The following is an 8368-nucleotide window of genomic DNA, read 5'->3' as shown; positions in this document are numbered from 1 at the left end:
TTGTAAGTGCACAATGAATCCTTCGTATCACTTAGCTTAGATTTTCCAAGATAAGCAGGGTGGTCACTTACCGAGGGTCTGTTGCAGCAAGGAATCTCTCAGCCCCGAGAAGTAACTGTGAGTGGCATTACTTTCAAGGGGAGATCCCGACGTGCAGCCTGCTGTCGTTTCAGGAGAGCTCAGAGTGCTTTTGGGCTGCTCACTATTTATGGAGTAAGACGGCTTACTCACTGACCCCAGGGCTAGTTTCTTCCTTACCTGCCTTGAGCTGGACATGGACCAGCACTGGGGACAGGTGGGAACAATACCCTCGATTAGCTCTTGGCTATTGTGTTGCCACCCACCTCCCCAAATCCACCTTGAGTGACTGCTGCTGGTGCTTATCGCTTGATTAGGATTGCTGGGGAAAGCTGGGTTTGGGGACAAACACACCCTTGGGGGCGATTTCTTTCAGTCTCTGAGAAATGGTCCCAAGACTGAAGGCAAAGTTGGTGTGCGGTGCTTCTTTTAGTAGAGGCTAAGGAGCATAAGCAGCGCTGCAGGCAGAGGCAGAACCCCCTTTCCTTTATGTGTGGATGCTGCTGTCTGTGTCTGCCAGTCAGTTACCAGCTATATTAATCAGATTGTGTTTAATTTCGCAGGGTAATGGTGAAGACTGCTGACAGTTACCACCCTGTGTTTCTTAACAGATCCCTCTAGGAGTCCACTCCTCAAATCAACACCGCTTGCCAGCAGAGATGTCCCAGGACGCCGTTTAAAAAAATATGAAATGTCTAAATCAATCCCAAAACCATCAAGTACTTTAACGCAGGTTTTTAGCTGAGGACTGCTGGAACCTTACACGTTCCAAACCCACAACAGTACCTCACAGAGAGATATTCATGAGCACACGCTTCTGGAAACCATGACTAACCCAACAGTCTAGTGTTCAGCTATAACATCAGCACTGAGGAGAAGGAAACTTCCCGACTTGCAGTGAAGCACCCTTTTCCTTGAGATCGCTATCTGTAATGTGTAGAGGCAGGTCCTTACCTTAAATGAACTGACAAATGTGCTGGACGGGTTGATGTACAAATGATGTTATTGAGTATGTCAGCAGTGCATCACAAGTAGGGTCATAAGGAAGAAGAGACTAAAAATAGATTTGATAAGGACTAAAACAACCCTAAAGCACCATAAAGGATATTTATTAAGTCTTACTTCTCTATTATAGGCTGATTTCAGCTTAGCAGGGAGTAGGAAGGATGGCTGGCTGCTCACTCCTTCACCTTGCTCTGAAACAGATGGACTTACTTAGTATGAAGCTGTGTCTGATTCGCCCTGGTATTTCCCCTGGTTCTGCGGGACAGGATGTCATGGTGAGTGGGATAAGATCCGACACACACACCACTGAAAAGCTGACCATCAGGCCATTGCAGCAAGGCTAACACATCACGATTGCTGGGATCAGATTAGGCAGCACCAGAAAATTTTGCTGTAACTCAGTGATTCCGTGTCCTTCTGTAGATCCAAAGCAAGATTGAATTGCCACCACGTGGACAGCAGTGCTTCACAGAGCACTCAAAAGCAGTAGAAGCTGGCTTTGTGCTTTTTTAAGGAATGATCTTGCCTCATGCTGCTAGCAGCCAGTAAGTGTTTGCAGAGCAAGGAAATTCCAGACAGGTGAGAGAAAGTTACTTTTACGCCAATGCTCAAATAAGTCTAGTAGAATTATTAGACACTATCTCAGCATAACCCACGCTAAGGAAAAAGTGATTACGAAGTGTGAATAATGAACCTGTTTCACCTTAGGAAGATAAAGCAGCTCTTTACAGAATCACAGAATCACAGAATCACAGAATAACCAGGTTGGAAGAGACCCACCGGATCACCAAGTCCAACCGTTCCTAGCAAACACTAAACCATATCCCTCAGCACCTCGTCCACCCGTGCCTTAAACACCTCCAGGGAAGGTGACTCAACCACCTCCCTGGGCAGCCTGTTCCAGTGCCCAATGACCCTTTCTGTAAAGAATTTTTTCCTAACGTCTAGCCTAAACCTCCCCTGGCGGAGCTTGAAGCCATTCCCTCTTGTCCTGTCCCCTGTCACTTGGGAGAAGAGGCCAGCACCCTCCTCTCTACAACGTCCTTTCAAGTAGTTGTAGAGAGCAATGAGGTCACCCCTCAGCCTCCTCTTCTCCAGGCTAAACAACCCCAGCTCTCTCAGCCGCTCCTCATAAGGCCTGTTCTCCAGCCCTCTCACCAGCTTTGTTGCTCTTCTCTGGACTCTCTCCAGAGCCTCAACATCCTTCTTGTGGTGAGGGGCCCAGAACTGAACACAGTATTCGAGGAGCGGTCTCACCAGTGCCGAGTACAGAGGGAGGATAACCTCCCTGGACCTGCTGGTCACGCCGTTTCTGATACAAGCCAAGATGCCATTGGCCTTCTTGGCCACCTGGGCACACTGCTGGCTCATATTCAGTCGGCTGTCAACCAACACACCCAGGTCCCTCTCCTCCAGGCAGCTTTCTAGACAGACTTCTCCCAGTCTGTAGCACTGCATAGGGTTGTTGTGCCCCAAGTGCAGGACCCGGCATTTGGCCTTGTTAAACCTCATGCCGTTGGACTCTGCCCAGCGGTCCAGCCTGTTCAGATCCCTTTGCAGAGCCTCCCGACCCTCCAGCAGATCGACACTTCCACCCAGCTTAGTGTCGTCCGCAAACTTGCTCAGGGTGCACTCGATGCCTTCATCCAGATCATTGATGAAGACATTGAACAGGGCTGGACCCAGCACTGAGCCCTGGGGAACCCCACTTGTCACTGGCCTCCAGCTGGATTTCACACCATTTACCACCACTCTCTGGGCCCGGCCATCCAACCAGTTTTCCACCCAGGAGAGTGTGTGCCTGTCCAGCCCAGAGGCTGACAGTTTCTCAAGCAGAACGCTGTGAGAAACTGTGTCAAAGGCTTTGCTGAAGTCCAGGAAGACCACATCCACAGCCTTTCCCTCATCCAGTAGCCGGGTCACTTTGTCATAGAAGGCGATCAGGTTAGTCTGGCAAGACCTGCCTTTTGTGAATCCATGTTGACTGGGCCTGATCACCCGGTTCTCTTGCATGTGCTTCATGATAGCACTCAAGATCACCTGCTCCATGACTTTCCCTGGCACTGAGGTCAGACTGACAGGCCTGTAGTTTCCTGGGTCCTCCCTGCGGCCCTTTTTGTAGATGGGCACAACATCAGCCAGCCTCCAGTCCAGTGGGACTTCCCCAGTCTTCCAGGACTGTTGGAAGATGATGGAAAGGGGTTTGGCCAGCACATCCGCCAGCTCCTTCAGTACCCTAGGGTGAATCCCGTCCGGCCCCATAGACTTGTGACTGTCCAGTCGGGCTAGCAAGGCTCTGACCACCTCCTCTTGGATCACGGGAGCCTCATTATGCTCCTCTAGCTCCTGGGTTTGTACACAGACGGAACGACCCTCCTTACGACTAAAGACTGAGGCAAAGAAGGCATTAAGTACCTCAGCCTTTTCCTCATCCCCTGTTACTGTTGTCCCTTCTGTGTCCAATAGGGACTGTATGGTCTCCCTAGTCCGCCTTTTATTATTTATATATTTGTAGAAAGATTTTTTGTTATCTTTCACTGACTTGGCCAATCCAATTTCTAGCTGAGCCTTAGCCCTTCTGATTTTTTCCCTACACAATCTCACTTCCCTCCTGTAGTCCACCCAAGAGGCCTGTCCCTTCTTCCAGAGGCCATAAACATTTCTTTTCTTCTTGATATCCCTCAAGATCTCTCTATTCAACCAAGCTGGCTTTCTCCCCTGCCGGCTTTTTTTCCGGACCACAGGGATGGCTTTCTCCTGAGCTGCTAGGACCACCCCTTTGAAGAGCTCCCAGCCCTCCTGGGCTCCCTTGCCCTTGAGTACTGTCTCCCATGAGACTTCACCAACCAGCCTGCTGAAGAGATCAAAGTCTGCCCTCTGGAAATTTAATGTTACGGTCTTGCTAACCACCCTCTTCACTTCACCTAGAACAGAAAATTTTATAATCTCATGATCGCTTAGTCCTAGGCGTCCACCTACCGCCACATCCCCTACAAGGCCTTCTCTGTTCACCAACAGGAGGTCCAGGAGGGCACCTTCCCTGGTTGGTTCATTCACCAACTGTGCAAGGAAGTTATCTCCCACGCACTCCAGGAACCTCCTAGACTGCTTCCTTTCTGCTGTGTTGTACACCCAGCAGATGTCAGGCAGATTGAAGTCTCCCACCAGAACGAGAGGCATCGATCTAGAGATCGACCGCAGCTGTTTATAGAAGAGCTCATCAGCTGCTTCTCCTTGGTTGGGTGGTCTGTAACAGACTCCCATCACAAAATCTCCCTTCTGGTGGGCTCCTCTGATTTTGACCCACAGGCACTCAACCTCCTCATCTCCACAATCCATCTCAGTGATGTCCAAGTCCTCCCTTACAAAGAGGGCTACCCCACCTCCTCTCCTACCCTTCCTGTCCCGTCTGAAAAGCTTATACCCCACCATAGCCGTACTCCAGTTATATGAGTCGTCCCACCACGTTTCCGTGATGGCAACGACATCATAGGCCCCTTGCCCTACGACAGCTTCCAGCTCTTCCTTCTTATTTCCCATGCTGCGTGCATTGGTGTAAATGCACTTCAGCTGAGCTGCCGAGCCTTCAGCCCTCCTAGAGGGAACAGGGTTCGTTCCCAACTGCCTGGTAACTGGAGTAGTTGACACCAGAGTGCCTGCATCTCCCTTAACACCCCGAGGTGTGTTCTCCCCCACTTTTTGTGCGGTGAGGTACTGGTGGTCCTCGCCCGCGCACCCTCTCCCAATCACCAACTCCCCACATCCAGGCTCGTTCCTGTCTAGCCTGGGCTCAACCCCCTCCCCCTTCACATCTAGTTTAAAGCTCGATTTATGAGCTTGGCTAGGTTTCTGGCAAGGGCTTTAGCCCCCCCAGGAGACCCATGTGTCCCGCCCTTAGCGAGAAAGCCTGGGGGTGCGCGAGCCCCCCCATGATCAAAAAAGCCAAAGCCCCTCTCCTCGCACCAGTCTCGGAGCCAGGTATTAATCGAATTCTTCATCCTGGCTTCCCCCTCCTCTCTATTTAGCATTGGGATGGAGCAGAATACTACTTGTGCCCCAGAGCCCTCCATCACTTTCCCAATTGCCCTGAAGCCATTCTTGATGGCTTTGGCTTTTTTGTTTGTTAGGTCATCATTACCAGTTTGGACCACTATCAAAGGATAGTAGTCTGTTTCGTGAACCAGGGAAGGAAGTTTTCTAGCCACCTCCTTCCCTGATGCACCCGGTAAGCAGCAGACCTCCCTGTGGAGCGGGTCCGGTCTGCAAATGGGTCCCTCCGTTCCTTTTAGGAGGGAGTCCCCTACAACAATCACCCTCCTCTTCTTCTTGATGGAGGATGTTTTTATCTTTCTCTGAGAATGGTGCAGCCTAGGGAAGGATTCTAGGCTGTGGGAGCCACCATCCTCATCCTCAGGGCTGGATTCCACCTGCAGCACCTGGTACTTGTTCGCCAGGGGGATCCGGGGCTTTGCTGTATGAGTGAGGGGAGTAGGTTTCCTTCCTCTGGCAGGAACTTGCTGCCATTCCCCATCTCTTGTTCCCCCAACCCTGCAGTTTGCAGGTGGATGATGTTCGGACACTCCAGCCCCAGCAGGCTGCTGAGGTTGTGAGAGGGCCCTGCTCCACTGGTCAATCTCCCTCTCACACTCCCTGATGGTCCTCAGTCTCTTCACCTCCTCTCTTAGCTCCTTCACCATGTGAAGGAGTTCCCCCACTCGAGCACAGCTTTCACAAGTGGAGCCAGGACCAGAGGCACGAGCCAGTGTGGGAGGGGGGCACTGCCTGCAGCCCAGGGTCTGGGTAGCTGCATGCACCCACTGTGGCTCCGTCTGGGTGGCAGCATCCACCCTGCCTGCTGCAGCACACGGAGCAGCTTTAACCTTCTGACGGGTGGCCACCATGGTCTTCGGTGTCCTCTCTCTAGTCTCTAGGTCCTCTCTGCGCCCTGCCTTCTCGCCCTGCCCGCTCGAACTGCCGCTCAAACTGCCCCGCACCTCTTTGCCACGCTCCTCTTCGCCGTGCTCCAGGTCGCGGTGCTCCCAGGGGCGCAGTTTAAATCTCCCGCGGTAGCTGCCGGGACCGCCCCCTCCCGTCAGGCACCGCGCGGGACCGGCGTGTGGGGCTGTCAGGACCCCCGCCTGGGTTTTTTATTTTTCTGGGATTTTCCCGGCTCCGGGAAGCTCCCACCGCCTCAAAACGTCCGCCCCACCACAGAACTCACCGTCCTGCTGCTAGATGCTGCCGAAGAAGCAGCATTTACATTTATGCATCGCCGTGAACAGGCATGGGCAAAACAGGTTCATCTCAGATGTGTCAAAAATCTGAAAGACTGATGACATCCGAACTACTCAGAAACGCCCTCACTTTTGTTGGAGATCTTGCAGTGAGGTCACTAGGAATGCAGAGGCATTTTAAATCATACAATCACAGAATGGTTTGGGACCTCAAAGCCCACCCAGCCCCACCCCTGCCGTGGGCAGGGACACCTCCCACTGAACCAGGGGCTTCAAGCCCCATCCAACCTGGCCTTGAACACCTCCAGAGATGGGGCAGCCACCACTGCTCTGGGCAACCTGGGCCAGGGCCTCCCCACCCTGATGGTGAAGAATTTCTTCCTGATGTCTGATCTAAATCTTTCGCCTTCCAATTTAAAGCCATTCCCCTTTGTCCTATCACTACATGCCCTTGTAAAAAGTCCCAGTAAGGACTTAAGTAAATCACAAGTCTGAAATATATTAAGTTATTGATTAAATTACTTATCAAAATATCAAATAGCTATCAGCTACCAACATATCATCCTAGACTACCTCACTGGGGCTTGTGCATTGGCCACCATGCCTTTTCAGAATGCTTTTCCACGTCAATTCAATTCTACTCCCTCGGTCTGCACGGAAGCATCATTAGCAGAACAGCCCTGCTTACAGGCACTGGAGGAGGAAGTCATCAGTGTCCTTGTGTAGCCATTTATGACCATACAGAGCAGATGCAACCAAAAGCCCCAGCTGACTTAGCCGCATACCACTGGCTTTGTGCTTCACATAAAGTACCTGCGCGTGGTACATGATCAGCAACATCCAAGTCCAGGCTGCGCTTGCACAACAAGATTCCTATCTTGCAGCTGTCAGCTGCTGAAACTGAATTCCTTCCTTGCAGTCATGCTGCAGCATGGAGGACACACCAAAGCAATCAACAATTGGCTTGACTGTTTACCCGCTGGGCTTCCCCAGCACTCAGGAAATCTTTGGACAGCTTCAGGTAAGGGGCCTTTATCTGTAACAGTAGAAAGAATTGACTGCAAAGCAACTTCCTAAACGAGACTTTGGGAGCCAAACAGCTGCATCTGTGTGCCCCATCACAGAATTGCAGGTATTGCTCTCAAAGCTAACTCGGAATGATATCAAACTTCTCACTGCTGGTTTCAGAGAAATCAGATGCCAGAGCACACTCACACTTACGTGTCACAGCTGATGCATCTTTCTGGGTGACTGACCCTCCACCTCTTGAGAACTTGGAATTCTGAAGTCAAAATGTTTGCTTTAATTTAAGACCTCCTGCTGGTATGTGCAACAAAGCAGTCTTTTTGCCTAGAAACTTGTGAGAACAGTTACGACCTTGAGCTCAAAACTGTTTTTTCCTCCCTAATCTCCTAGGGAATAGAAAGAGATTTGAGAAAAGCATGTGGAAAGCTTGGAAACTCCCCTGGTGTCCCATTAAACAGACATTACAAGTTACATGACTATAGTGTTCTGCCTCTCAGCAAAGCACTTTTGCTCACCAGTCACTCTAGTACATCTTCAGTTTAATTTTCTGCACCAACCCTGCCAAGTGAAACAAGAGCCAGGACCACAAAGATACCTTGAAATCACTCGAGCTTTCAGAAATGGCCAAGTGAGAGACATTTCCCTCATAACCAACAGCCACCGGGTGTCCAGTGCTTTTGTACACTTGAAACTCTCAGGCCTACATCATACGCGGCACCTGGAGAAAGGACCACTTCTTCCAGCAGGTGAGTGATCTTCAAGGCATTCTCTACATTCACAAAGTGCACAAGAAACCTGAGATGGGCCACTAGGTCTAAAGGAACCTAATTAAATCCCTGGTGTCTTGGTTCTACTTAGTTCTGCTGCACTTTAGTTCTGGGAGATGGCACTGACACTGGCACCACTCACGTAACTCCAGTACTGCATTACATCACCGGCTCTAAAAACTGCTAGTAATTGAGAGGGGTGCAAATGCCTTATCCGACACTTTGCTTAGCTTTCTCCTACCCTAGCGTTACTGAGAA

At 50.8% G+C, this 8368-nt stretch overlaps 1 long non-coding RNA gene across 1 annotated transcript; it reads left to right on the top strand.

The window, feature by feature from the left end:
• The first annotated feature begins 1180 nt into the window (after nt 1–1180).
• Nucleotides 1181–7796, top strand: LOC138728335 (uncharacterized). The gene is made up of 3 exons (XR_011338697.1): nt 1181–1358; nt 1507–1662; nt 7237–7796. It is a non-coding gene; the product is annotated as an uncharacterized lncRNA (long non-coding RNA).
• The last annotated feature ends 572 nt before the right edge of the window (nt 7797–8368 follow it).

Source organism: Phaenicophaeus curvirostris, chromosome 18 (genome assembly GCF_032191515.1).
Source record: "Phaenicophaeus curvirostris isolate KB17595 chromosome 18, BPBGC_Pcur_1.0, whole genome shotgun sequence".
In the NCBI taxonomy this organism is placed as follows: Eukaryota; Metazoa; Chordata; class Aves; order Cuculiformes; family Cuculidae; genus Phaenicophaeus; species Phaenicophaeus curvirostris.
Note: the sequence above shows the minus strand (reverse complement) of the source record. Positions and strands in the feature narration are given on the sequence as shown.